This window comes from Armigeres subalbatus, chromosome 1, assembly GCF_024139115.2.
Source record: "Armigeres subalbatus isolate Guangzhou_Male chromosome 1, GZ_Asu_2, whole genome shotgun sequence".
NCBI classification, from domain to species: domain Eukaryota; kingdom Metazoa; phylum Arthropoda; class Insecta; order Diptera; family Culicidae; genus Armigeres; species Armigeres subalbatus.
Genome location: NC_085139.1, coordinates 57,626,620 through 57,641,717, shown reverse-complemented (window position 1 = coordinate 57,641,717; position 15,098 = coordinate 57,626,620).

The following is a 15,098-nucleotide window of genomic DNA, read 5'->3' as shown; positions in this document are numbered from 1 at the left end:
TAATCAGAAAAACAAATCTAACTATTTTATAAAAACTGCAACCTTTCTGAAACTTTGGCATAACATTCCTTACCTGTATACAGTGCTATGGAAATATGAAACGGAACATCATTATGTTTATTCGGAATACTGGTCTGCGAAAGTACTTTCATAGTCTCTTTCTAGTCATATTTCTGCTAGAGTATTTTAATCACTAATTCTTGCCTTTCTAGAGATACTTTCTTTTCTTTATTTATTGGCTGCATTTGAAACAGGAATATTCCCAACTGCGATAGTTTCTTCAGGGGAATTTTTATCCTTTTCATCTTCAAGATGGTTTGAATGATTTTCAAATAATTTCTCTTCATCAAATATTACACTTCGTACAGATTTAATTATTCGAGATTCATTATTTCACCACAAAAGTAAGACGCTAGGTCTTGTCATCTTATTTCAGTCGGTTTTCCTTATGATACTGGACATAAGCTGTGCTCCCAAAAACACTCAGATTACTCACATCAAATTGTTCATTGAAAACAATTTCATATGGAGTCTTGTTTTCCACATCAAGTTCATTCGTTGAACATCTGTTTCCATTTCCAATTGCATTCCGATTTCATATCAGAGTCCGATTTAACCTCTCGCCAACTCCGTTTGGTAAAGGGATGAGCAGTGTCAGGTATTGTGAAAAACATTTGAATTCCGTTAGCTCTACAAAAACCTTGGAATTCATTTCCAATGTATTCACCGCCATTATCACACCTGATCTTGGTGATACTTCGACTGAAGTGTCCTTCCACCATTATAATAGTCTTCGCATTTATCGAAGACATCGCTGTTTCGTGCTATTTAATAAGCAATATTAAAATGTGTATAATCATCGGTAAGCGTATCGAAATACGAATAGCCATTATACGTCTTCGCTTCCATAGGACCGCATACATACATCCAAATGTATAATAATGTCAAGCGGCCTTTTTGATCTAGGAAGAATTTGATGCTCAAATCAATTTGTTTCCCTGCCAAATAACTCTCACATACCTTCCTAACTTTTTGCTGTAGATAAACACTGATTGATTCCCTCAACCATGTCAACCTGATAAAGCAGTTTTTATATCCCAAAAAACGTAAATGCCTATGGAGCTTTTCCTTACTTACGTGGATTGCACCAACCAACGCTGAAGGGTCGACCACCGAATCATGGAGAAATTCCTTACAATAAAGTCTTCCTTTGGCAATATCCTCACCACTGGCGGAGCCAGAGTTCCGGTAACGGTAGCAGCGCTTTGAATAATTCGGAGGGCAAAGAGCAAAAATTTGAATAATTCTGAAGACGCCTGCTCAATAGTGTTGAAACATCAGAGTAGATATGTTATTCGAGAATACGCTCTTTGGAAGACGGAATCCTTCAAGAGGAATATTTGAATAATTTGGAGGGCGGCAACCTTTAGGAGGAAAATTTGAATAACTTGGGATGGGAGATGGTGGTGAAATATCAGGGATTGGTTATTCGAGAATGTGCTGTTCAGGAGGAAAATTTAATAATTTGGAGGCAATTTAAATGTTTTGGAGAGCGGAAACCCTTAAGAAAAAACAAATATTTTGTGGGCGCATGCTTATTTGTGCTGGAAAACCAGAGAATCTGAGCAGCACACAGGTCACAAAATGATTACAGCAACCTCTATGTGACTTTATTCGACATTTGAAGAGAGACCAGAGTTCTATGTGACTTTGTTCATTTAATAATAAGTTGGTGCTACAAAATGGAACTGTATTATGCTAATTGGGTTGTTTCGTTTCTACAGAAAACACTTTTACAAGGACGGAAATTTTCAAAAGAAAGTTTAATTTTATGGGAGAAATCTTTAAAAGGAAAATCAATATTTTTTTGGGACGCTTGCTTGCTGAAACATCGATGTAGACTTTGAACAGTACATTCTATGATAGCAGAGGGCAATTTAAGAATATTAGGGGACGGAAGCTTCTCGAAATGATGTTTTCAATGACCGGAAAACATACCATTTGAAGTGTCAATGGATTTATATAGGGGGAAATGACGGGGTCGGCAGGATTTGTTCTATTACTGTCAGGGGGTTTTTGTTGACCAAATTTTATGAAATTTTGCCATAATATTCTTTGATATGCAAAGAATGTGTAGGCCAAATTTTAGCATAATTAGTTAACGACAACCCCTCTGACAATAATATAGAACCAAACCTGCCAAAGCCGTCATTACCCCTTTTCCAAAATCTAAATAGAGTGGATATCCTGTAGAGGACAAATTAAGAATATAAAGGGCAAAAGCTTCTTAAAAAGCGCCTATACGCTTTATACGCTAATAGGTATACCCCATTTTGAAAGGATATCTATTTTTCTGTAACACCTATCCTTACCAAATTTTGAATGTAGATTCAGGGGTTGAATTAACAATTTTTGGCAACGTTTGGCCAGCCTACTTCATTTGTTCATTTATTTAAGAATAAATGTGTAAAATTTCCAATAAGTCCGTCCAGCTATTTGGCTTCGCCGACGACATAGATATTATGGCACGTAACTTTGAGAAGATGGAGGAAGCCTACATCAGACTGAAGAGGGAAGCTAAGCGGATCGGACTAGTCATCAACATGATTTAGTTAAGTAACCAGCGGGAAAGTAATTTCTCAAGTTTAAGGACAAGTATCACAGAATCCAAAACTAAATTCACTCACGTTTTCAAGGGCACACCACTCAATACGAGGGCATCGGACAACTTTTGTTTTTATTATTCCAGCTTTGCTGCGTCGCAGCATGCGTGGAACAATAAAAATGACAGTTGTGCAATGCTTTCATATTGAGTGATGAGTCCGAGATGCTATAATTGTTATAATAATCTAATCGTTTCGTGATTGACGATTTACGAATGGGTCCATTTTATTAAACATGTTGCAGAGATTTTGGTGGTAAATTGAAATGACACGACCAAAAAAACGAGCGAAAAAAATCGTGTAAAAACAGAATTCTGTGTACATCAAAAAGCAAATTATTCAACGGGAAATATTATATGCCTCTCTCGGAGACGACTCATATATTACTCAAGTGATGATAAAATATAGGTGAAATGGATTGCATTGTGTTTTGTACGTGACATATCTCAAAATTAGTCTATTTTGCCCGATTCTCCCCCAAACTCATGACTTAGTTAAATAAGCTGTTGGAAAGTAATATCTTGCGTTTAAAATGATCTTTGCTATTCAAGATACGGCTAGAATATGTATGTCTGCATATTGGAATTTGGAATTTTGTTGAAACGACCGGAAACCCATTTCAATACCAACGACCGAAAACCATTCCAAGAATTACTCCGGGAGGAATTCAAAGGAATTACTCCGGAAGTTCTACAAAGGAATTCGTCCTGAAGTTCTGCACAGCAAAAAAAATTGACTTTTACTGGTAATGTAATCAATAAGAATAATGTAAATGCAGATCATGTAATCGTTTTCTCAATGTAATTATGCGTTGAAAATCATGCACATAAACAGAGCATGAATTAAACCGTATAAATACAGCACCTTACCATTATGACTACACTTTATTGAAAGCAATACTTTATTCACCCTGAAAATTCATTTATAAACAATTAAGTTTACATGATATTATGTGAACGAAACTAAAGATGGCCACGCTTGCGACGATCTCGGTAAACAAAACAAACAATTCCATCAAGGCAGCTGCAAATGCAGCGGGAAACCTTCGTTTTCGACCACCGTCATACTAAAGTGAAGATTTTTCATTACGACTACAAAGCAGCATCCATGATGCTGCATTTCATCGGTGTACTTCATCAGGCGTTTACTTAAATCGATGGAAAAACTTCAAAATCTTGCACTTCATTCAGTCAGATATTCCCTCTTGACGATGCGCATTCGCCTACTCAGTGCATGTAACTTTACATTACCTAGCCAGAACCCGATCGCGACGGGTTCGATACTTTATGTTTGAATCGCCATAACTCAGAACCTGTTACTCTTTGGGCATCGTCGGTTTCAAGAAGTGAAGACGGTAGAGTGGTATCAGAACGGGCTATCACTCCGCGGACCTAAGTTCGATTCTCATGTTAACCGATTTTTTTATTTATATAGCATAAAATAGAAAATGTAAATTTAAAACAACAGATGATAAGTGATGTAAAGATAAAATGAAATGGAAATTTCTATCGTTTATCATGCTCCAATTATGTGCATGATATTTGATGTAAATGTACATGATTCGTTCGAACAGTGTGCAAAGGAATCCTTCGGAAATTCTACAACAGAATTCGTCCGGAAGTTCCTCAAAGGAATTCCTCCAGATGTTTCTCCAAGGAATTCTTCCGGAAATTCCTCAAAGGAATTCCTCCTCAAATTCTATAAAGAAATCCCTCCGGAAGTTCTACAAAGGTATTCCTCCGAAAATTCTGCAAAGGAATTCGCCCGGAAGCTTTACAAAGGAATTTATTCGTAAGTTACACAAAAGTTTTCCTCCGGAAGTTCCCCAAATTCCAGGGGAATTCCTCTGAGGAACTTCCGAAGTAATTAATTCAGCAACCTCCTGACGAATTCATTTGTATAACTTTCAGAGGAATTCCTTTGAGGAACTTGCGGAGTTATTCCGTTGAAGAACTTTCGAAGTAATTGCTTTGGGGAACTTCCGGAGGAATTCCTTTGTAGAACTTCCGGAGGAATTCCTTTGTAGTACTTCCGGAGAAATTCATGTGAGGAACTTGCTGACGAATTCCTTTTAGAAACTTCCGGAGGAATTGCTTTGAGGAACTTCCGGAGGAATTCTTTTGAGGAATTTCCGGAAGAATTCTTTTGAGGAACATCTGAAGGAAATCCTTTGTAAACTTCCGGAGAAATCCCTTCTAGGAACTTCCGAACGAATTCCTTTCAGGAACTTCCAGTGGAATTCCTTTGAGGAACTTCTGGAAGAATTTCTTCGAAGAACATCCGGAGGAACTTCCGTAAGAATTCATGAAGGAACTTCCAGAGGAATTCCTGGAGAAACTTCCGGAGAAAGTTTAGGAGAAGCTTCCGGGTGACTTCCTGGAAGAACTTCCGGAAATATTCCTGGAGGAACTTCCAAAGGTATTCGTTTGAGGAGCTTCCGGAGGAATTCCTTTGAGGAACTTCCTGAGGAACTCCTTCGAGGAAACCTAGGGAAAAATAGGTTAATTTTGAATTTGAAGAATCGGGAAAAATAGGTTAATTTTGAGTTATGTTACGCACAGAATTCAATTCAATCCATTTCACCAATATTCTATTAACACATGAGTGACATCTGAGACATCTCCGAGAGAGGCAAATAAGATTTCCCGTAATTAATTTTGAGATATGTCACGTACAAAGCTCAATGCAATCCATTTCACCAATATTCTATCAACATTTGGGTAATATTTGAGTCCTATTTTTGGGAAAATTGGGCAAAATGTGGCCTTTCTCATTGCTTGACTGCAATAAAATTATCACCAATCGATTCCTCGTATTTTTTGACGTAGGACTACGTCTGTTTTTTCTATATTGGGGTACACTTTACGATTGCGATAATCAGGGACCGTCACGAAAATATGGTAGACTTTAAATTTTAATATCTCAGCCGTTTCTCGATGGATTTTCAATTTTGTTGGACCATTCGATCAAGGATGAGTCAACGCTTATTTGTATTTATATGGAAATACTGATTTTAACTATTTATTATCGAAAATTGATAAAAAGTTTAGAAATAGGTAAACCAACCAATCACGTACATGCATTACTAGCACAGACATCTGTGTGGCAGTGAAACAGTACTTGCCGTTTACTACATAAATCATATATTCAATTGCTTTTAAACCATCGAAGTAGGCCTAATGTGAACCACAACTTAGAGTCACATCATCAGCAATCAAAGCAATCGGGGAATGTGTCGTCGATCACATTCAGTGAACAAACAGTGCGATAAGGTGTTCCAAGTGGCTCCCGCTTGCAAATAATCAGAATAAACTCCACATTTGGCGATCCTACTGGATTTTCAGCCTTAAAAAAAAATGTAGTATTGAGCAAGCGGGAGCACCCATAAAGTAATCGAATTGTTTGTGCAAGTGGACGTGATGTGGTCAAATACTTGGACATTGGGTGAGTAAATTTTAGAAAATTAATTAAAACTGGACCTGTTATTTTCTGCAGATTTGAACCACTAATGAATCACGAGATTCAGTTATGTTGGTGTATGAATGCGTCATTTTATGTACGGATCAATCCATTTTGTGTTGCGGCGCTTTTCTTAGCAGCAGCATACTAGTTTCTTCTAAGGGAAAGCAAATTTCAAACATGAATAAAACACTGCTGGAGAAGCCAGTGAGTTTGTTCTATTTTACCTCAGATTCAAACTAGAATGATGTTCGAGGGTTTGCAACGAGACTGAATCACTACTGATTTCACTCCAAAAGTGACTTGAAATCGTTGGTACATTCGAGAGCCGTAAAAAAAATCTTAAAATGATGAAAGAATGAGATGTTATCTGTTTTATTCAATTGTTAAATGTTTCTACAACGCAGAACATATTTATTTTCTTATAGAAAACTATGAAATATGCATAAGAAAAAAAGATTAGTGTTTTTGTTTCAGATGATACAATTGTCCAATGCATGGACATTTTTCCCCTATTTTGAAACCAACTTAAGCAAATAGATGGACAACCCGAGCAAAGTCTGAAAACATAATGAGAGCATATAGAAAACATATTTTGATATTGATATCAAATCGAAATCTTAATTTGTTTTCAAATATGAATCATCATGACTGATTACATATTTTGATCTCATTTTGCTGTTGATTTCTAAATTGTATGATCTGACATCAAACTGTGTATTTATTTTGATATCGGAACCAATATCAAAATTAGTTTTCGATTTTCTCTCATCGAATAGTTTTCGATTTGATGTCACAGTAAGATTTTTCTGCTGTAGATTTTGATCTTTTAACCGTTAAAACGACCAAAAGGATATCAACCTGAGTTATCAAAATTAGGCGATTTCACAACAACAAAATTAGTTATCGATTTGCTCTCAAGCTTTGCTCGGAAAACTTGCACATAAAAAAAAGGTAGGCCCAAGCACACGTATAGGGCTGTTCATGATTACCAAACGAAAATTTCTCTGGTAGTGGTATCTTTTTTTTGATTCCCGTTGTAATAAAATGTGTTGTTAATTAACAATAGTTTCAACTCAGACATGCTAAGAAGTGTTTAGTACGACTTAGTATTGTGCATATTTGAATGAGCGTGAGTGAGTACGAGTTATTGTTATGATTTTTTGAATGAGCGCGAGTGGTGCTCGCATAAAGTGCTCAGTGCAACTTAGTGTTGCTAATCTTCGTAAAGAGCGCGAGTGGTGCTCGCATTAAGTGCTCAGTACGAGTTATTGTTATGAATTTTTGAATGAGCGCGAGTGGTGCTCGCATAAAGTGCTCAGTGCGACTCTGTGTTGCTAATTTTCGTAAAGAGCGCGAGTGGTGCTCGCATTAAGTGCTCAGTACGAGTTATTGTTATGAATTTTTGAATGAGCGCGAGTGTTGCTCGCATTAAGTGCTCAGTACGAGTTATTGTTATGAATTTTTGAATGAGCGCGAGTGGTGCTCGCATAAAGTGCTCAGTGCGACTCTGTGTTGCTAATTTTCGTAAAGAGCGCGAGTGGTGCTCGCATTAAGTGCTCAGTACGAGTTATTGTTATGATTTTTTGAATGAGCGCGAGTGGTGCTCGCATAAAGTGCTCAGTGCAACTTAGTGTTGCTAATCTTCGTAAAGAGCGCGAGTGGTGCTCGCATTAAGTGCTCAGTACGAGTTATTGTTATGAATTTTTGAATGAGCGCGAGTGGTGCTCGCATAAAGTGCTCAGTGCAACTTAGTGTTGCTAATCTTCGTAAAGAGCGCGAGTGGTGCTCGCATTAAGTACTCAGTACGAGTTATTGTTATGAATTTTTGAATGAGCGCGAGTGGTGCTCGCATTAAGTGCTCAGTACGAGTTATTGTTATGAATTTTTGAATGAGCGCGAGTGGTGCTCGCATAAAGTGCTCAGTGCGACTCTGTGTTGCTAATTTTCGTAAAGAGCGCGAGTGGTGCTCGCATTAAGTGCTCAGTACGAGTTATTGTTATGATTTTTTGAATGAGCGCGAGTGGTGCTCGCATAAAGTGCTCAGTACAACTTAGTGTTGCTAATCTTCGTAAAGAGCGCGAGTGGTGCTCGCATTAAGTGCTCAGTACGAGTTATTGTTATGAATTTTTGAATGAGCGCGAGTGGTGCTCGCATAAAGTGCTCAGTGCAACTTAGTGTTGCTAATCTTCGTAAAGAGCGCGAGTGGTGCTCGCATTAAGTGCTCAGTACGAGTTATTGTTATGAATTTTTGAATGAGCGCGAGTGGTGCTCGCATAAAGTGCTCAGTGCGACTCTGTGTTGCTAATTTTCGTAAAGAGCGCGAGTGGTGCTCGCATTAAGTGCTCAGTACGAGTTATTGTTATGATTTTTTGAATGAGCGCGAGTGGTGCTCGCATAAAGTGCTCAGTACAACTTAGTGTTGCTAATCTTCGTAAAGAGCGCGAGTGGTGCTCGCATTAAGTGCTCAGTACGAGTTATTGTTATGAATTTTTGAATGAGCGCGAGTGGTGCTCGCATAAAGTGCTCAGTGCGACTTTGTGTTGCTAATCTTCGTAAAGAGCGCGAGTGGTGCTCGCATAAAGTGCTCAGTACGAGTTATTGTTATGAATTTTTGAATGAGCGCGAGCGGTGCTCGCATTGAGTGCTCTGTACGAGTTATTGTTATGATGTTTTTTTTAAATGAGCGCGAGTGGTGCTCGCATGAAGTGCTCAGTACGAGTTATTGTTATGACTTTTTAAATGAGCACGAGTGGTGCTCGCATAAATTGATAAGTGAGACTTAGTGTAGCTAATCTTCGTAAGGAGCGCGAGTGGTTCATATAATTACATTTAACAATGAGATACAGTCAGTTGCATTCTAATAAATGCCACTTAAGGCCCTTGCATAAAAGTAGTCATATACTATAAATGCAATATTTATAATACCAGATGATACGTACGTTGCTAAGCGCTTGAATCGATATAATTTTGCCTATAAAGTAGTAAAAAAAAACTATGTTGGCGCTAAATAATAGTTTTTTTGGAGAGACGAAGTTCGACGGATCAGCTAGCATAGCATATTTGCGGTATCTAGTCAGTGTAAACATTATATTTGGAGAACTCATATCTGGAGAACAACACAATTTTACAAGCTGAATTCAACTTCGTCTCACAGTTGTTAAGTGATGTATGTAGTATGTGCCACATACAGTAAACGGGTTTATATTTTGGTTTCTTATAGGCATAATAAAAATACAAAGTTTTCATGTTTTTCATTGAAAGTCAATTCAAATGACAATTTTTTTCACATAAATTCCTGAGAAGAGGGGAAATGTGTGGCAGTGAAACAGTACTTGCCGTTTACTACATAAATCATATATTCAATTGCTTTTAAACCATCGAAGTAGGCCTAATGTGAACCACAACTTAGAGTCACATCATCAGCAATCAAAGCAATCGGGGAATGTGTCGTCGATCACATTCAGTGAACAAACAGTGCGATAAGGTGTTCCAAGTGGCTCCCGCTTGCAAATAATCAGAATAAACTCCACAACATCAAACATCAATCACTTGCGGGTTTGGATCTAATCCTCAGTTAAAAACAAGATTTCACGCAGAGCGGACACAGCATCACGGAGGCTCTGGTAACATTTTCAACGGAAATCCATCGCAGCTATAAAGCCATAAAAATTGAAATGTCAATTTGAGAACGTTTTTTTACGAACAGATCGTAAGTTTCGAGTGGAAGATGGATTTTCAGTTATAATTCGTTGAAAAATGATGGCAAAGATATAATTTTTCCCATTGGTACTTATTATTTTACATCTCATGTGTTAGATTATGGCGTGATTAGCGTGAAGAATACTTTGCCTTTCTTGAATATTTGGTTTTTTGATTTTTGACAAAATTACTCGGGAAAAAAAGTGCAAAACAATTTTTTTTTTCACTTATGATGCGTTTTCCAACTAGGACTCTTCGCTAAAAAATGTATTGTGCCTTGTTTTGATTTGTTTAACGTAAAACCTATTTTTTTAAAATCTCTTATTTATTTTTGATGCTTTTTTTCCCGCTTGCAAGGCAGTGGCAAATAACATTCTCCGACATTATTTTCGGAATCACCATCAAATTGGCTCGCCCGCGCCGAAAACCAGCTTTCTTATATCTAATGAAGTAATTCCATTAGCCCCGCCCCTTCATTAATCGTTATGAGTGCACATTATATTTAAACCCATATCAGATTACAAAAGGGCGGGGCTAACGGGCTCAATTTATTACATGTAAGAAAGCTGCTGTTCGGCGAGCGCGAGCCATTTAGATCGAGATTCCACAAAGAGCGGTTCGACATTCGATGCAGCGCAGTGGACAAGGCAGCACGAAAGCGTGGGTGGCAGTGGAAATGCGGAAAATTTATTCCAAATTTTGGAGCCTCAGCGAAAAATCATCAAATGGCGGTCGGACAGTTTCAACGCAAAGTGCCGGCAAGCGTTTCGATGCAGTTAGATATTGGAAAGTCGCATTGGAAAATGAAAAATGGTTCGTCTCAGGACCAACATTTTATGGAAAGAAAGAGTTAATTGCAAAAATGGATTGTTTCGGTGGCATAGGGTTTGGCGTGGTAGCTTGGTTTCTGTTAGTGATTCCATCCATTCAAATTGACTGCATCATCTCCCTCCGACGCGCTATCAAATTCGCTATTTACGATTGAGTTTTGTACTTTGAAGAAAGATTATTGCGGATAGTCGGATCAACCTTCTTTTGTATAAAATGGTGGCTTTTGTATAAAATCAATGAAGACGCAATCTCAGTGGAAACTATCTACAGCAACTACCCATCAGTGAACGTCGCTCGGACAGACAGAAGCCAAGAGATTATGTTTTGTAATATGAAGAAACTTCGTCTTGAGTCAAATTTCTGTTGTTATTCTTCACAACAATACGCGTCTTAGATAATCAACAGCTCATAACCAAATTCAGAATCTTGCAAGAAAATTTCATAGGATTCTTAGAATTTGTCATTCTCCAAACTGTCCGTTGTCTGCGGAATCCCGATCAAAATGGCTCGCGCGCGCCGGAAAGCAGCTTTCTTATATCTAATGAAGTAATTCCATAAGCCATTAATCGTCATTAATCGTTATGAGTGCACATTATATTTATCAGATCACAAAGGGGCGGGGCTTACGGGTCTAATTTATTGAATATAAGAAAGCTGCTTTCCGGCGCGCGCGAGCCTTTTTGAACGGGATTCCGCAAAGAGCGGTTAAACAAGATTTTATGCAGCGGATCGGACACAGTAGCATGAAGGCGTGGGTAGCACCAGTAGCAATGCTGAAAATTTATTTCAAATGGTGGAGGCTTAGCGAAAGATCATCGAGTGACTGTCGGACAATTTCAACGCTAGGTTCTGAAAAGCATTTGGATACAGTTAGTTATTGGAAAGGCGGATTGGGAAAAGAAAATCGGTTCTTCTCAGGGTTGATTGCAAAAATAGTCTGTTTTGGTTGCATCGGCGTTTGGCGTGGTGACTTGGTTGCTGTGAGTGATTCCATCCATCAAAACAAATTTATTGCATCATCCCTTTCATCGAGCGCTTGTGATTCTGTTACCGAAGAGTAGCTTTCTGCCGTCGCAAAACGATTAAGTTTTGCACTTTGAAGAAAATTTATCTCGAATTGACCTTCTTTTGTATAAAATGGTGGCTCGAAAAAAAAACTGATTTCAATTCCAATGACTAACAGAAACAAAACCAAATAATCTTGCCAGAAAATTTCACTTTCCGCCGATGACAGCCAAATCGATGAAGACGCCAATACCTCTTCTTGGATAAATAGTTTAAGTCCTGAAAAGAACTATGTGCAATTAATTCTTTAAGTTCTCCTCACTTTCCCATCGCGGGCGAAAACCAAACGTTGCAAATATATTTGTATTTGGTTTCATGCCATTTCTGATTCTGCTTATTTCTCCTTTATTTTTTTATTTTTATTTTTTTTTTATTTTTTTTGAGGATGTTGTCTTCTAGGATTGTGATATACTCCACTGAAAGCCAGTTGAGTGGCTTCAGCGGCGATGCGGCCGATGAGTCATGTTAATTCCATGGTTAGAGACTCAAAGTCCATCCAACTGGAAGCAACTATTCACCTTCTTGATTCAGTTGACCTCCGAGCAGTTTGCTCAATGTTAATAAAGAGGCACAAATTATTATGGCAAATACCATCCTTCACCTTTGCGTCACCTTTGCGTACAACCCGATTGGGCTGCACCTTTGAGTTTTTTAATTTCACACATACCTATATTAAATAAACTGATTCCATAATTTTATGATTGTAGCTTGTATATTTAACCTTTGGTGGCTTTTTGAATTCAACGCTGTAAAGCATCTCCCTAACAAATTTGTATGGTAAAAGAAAATTTGACTAAACTTTATTTAGGGAAAGATTCGAAACCATCTGGTAATTATTCTTTGATCTGGTATAATATATTAAAACCTATTTTTGTGTAGTTTCTCAGGTACTTAGTGTGGTGATTTGCTCCTAGCTGCTCAAATGCTGGAAATTGACTGTTTTAATGTCAAAATGAGGATGGTGCTAATGCTCCTGGCCTTAAGGCATGGGCTTTCTTAACTACTTGAGTAGGATAGTATATGTTGGATAACAATTCTAGCCTCAAAACGAATTTAGGGTTCCAAAATTACTCTTTTGTGAAAAATTCGAGCAACATATTAGGTTTTGTCCGGCATTTGTATTGGGACCCACCACTATGCGATATGACAGCAACTAACGAAACCATGCATAAATGTGGGGAAGAACTCACGCGGTATCATTGCGTTATGTTTTAAACGAGCTGTTGAAATAATTCTGTATTGATATTTTTCGGAACGTAGATATTCCTCACCATTAGTCTAAAATTTAGGCCCTAAATCATGTTATACACATTACATATGCAAGTATGCATTTTGTTTTGTTAAAGACTCAGGGATTTGCATATCGTGCAGAAAATATAGATATAGAAAATATGGAAATTATACGCTTTTAGTGGGGGAGGGTGAAGAACTCATTGTTAAACCAAAATTGACATTGATAGAGATAAAAAGATAGTAGATGCTCTATTCGTAATGTATTCTCTATTTCTATATATCTCATCTCGCACTTAGAATCATAGAGGCGTAATTGTATGGTCGATTTCTCTTCATCGATTTTATTATTCTTCAATAACACCCCAGGATTGAAATTTGCAACCGTGATTGTTGCTTCTGGTGCAAGATGCAATCATACTATGACACACGAAACCATTGAACCATCGGCAAACTATCGCATTGTTAAAAAGATAATATCGAGGAAGAGAGATCGATCAATGCAGTTACGCCCCGAAATTCCGAAATCCTGAGAATTGCTTTCAGAACTTGGAAAATGTAACAAATAGCTCCGCTCAGACCAAATTCATACCTACGACCACGTCGTGGATGAAAGGCCTGAATCAAGACCTCGCCGGTGTAAACGCTTCGTTATGCAATTTGCAGAAAATATGCACATGTTTCAAATTTTCAATCAAACCTGCATTGAAGTTTGGTTGAATTAATCCTAAGTTCGAGACATAAATAACGAGGCTGGGAGACGTGAAGAATCAACAATGTTTCCCTAGCAACCCGTGCATTTGCCCAAGCGTAGTGCCTACTAGATAAATTCGCGTGCAAGCGTACATGTTCAAACCCAAGTTTGAAAGGTTTAAAACCCAATATATGACATGTACATTACGGCTGGGTGTATCGGAGTTCAGGCTCGGGCTCAGATTACTATGTGCAAGTTCTAACATAGCAAGCAAGGTTTGATTGGGTTCAAAAACTTTCGTGAAGATCTCACATATGTTGCACCTTGAAGACTGATGTACGAAGGCGCACAATGATTTGAACAGTGTAGTTTACGAGAGTGGAAATCCTGTAGAAGACAATTTGATAATACCTATAAGGGGCGGAAGCTTCTCTGAAAAGCACTCTTAGGGGAAAACGAATTTACTAGGGGTAATTATTTCTCATTTGACGCACCAAAGGATTTAATTTTTTTTTTTAAATCTAAGGGGGAGCGAGATATTTAGAAAAGTGTATTCTAGAAGCGTGTTTCCTGTGAAGGACAATTTGAGAATATTAGGGAGTGCTGGTTTAAAGATGGTGGCTGGTGGTGGACGCTGAAAGGGCGGATGTCTCATAAATTTGTTTTTATAGGGCGAAAAATCTTCCAGAAGCGAATTATTTTTCGTTTAACATTTAATGGTTTACATTTGTTTAATTTTGGGTGAAAAGCATGAACTTTTTTTGTCCTGAATGCTGGTTGCTCAATGTGCAGGGCAACAGTAATTTTGGCGTAAACGGTTCATTGATAATTTGACGTCGGCAGTAAGAACTTTAATTAGAGGAGTTGATCAGTTAAGTTATAATTCAGATAAAACGTTGTCAGGCGATGATAACGTTGTTGGGGCGGCGGTTTCGTTGCGGCCGGCCGATAGTACCGTTGGGGCCCATGCGGGAATAAGAGAGAGAGAGGTTACTTTACTTACCAGGTTTAATGCTTCTCGGTCAAGCGGTCACGTCTCGACTTCCTAGGAGTTTCTACTCGGATTCCAGATCGTCGCTCACGTGGCGTGTTACGAAGGGGACTTTTGGTCTGGTACGGTCCTTGATGCTCTTCGTACCTGGGGTGCCCACTCAATTTCCAAACTGTGGCTCACGTGGCTAGTAACGAAAGGGAGGGGTATGGTCTGGTACCGTCCCTGATATCCTTCGTACTCTCAAGGTGCGCTGTTGCTGTGCCGGATTGATCTCGTTCGAGTTCGTCTGCTAACGATCCGATGTTTGGTTGGGCAACTCTGGTCACCGACGTCCCAATCGCTCGCTGACGGGATAGTAGCCCATAGGGTTTTGAGCAACAATGAGCGGGGGCGAACCCGCCGGGCCTCACTATCGCCCTCACCGCCACAACGAGGGCTACCGTCGACCGTGGCGTGTGGC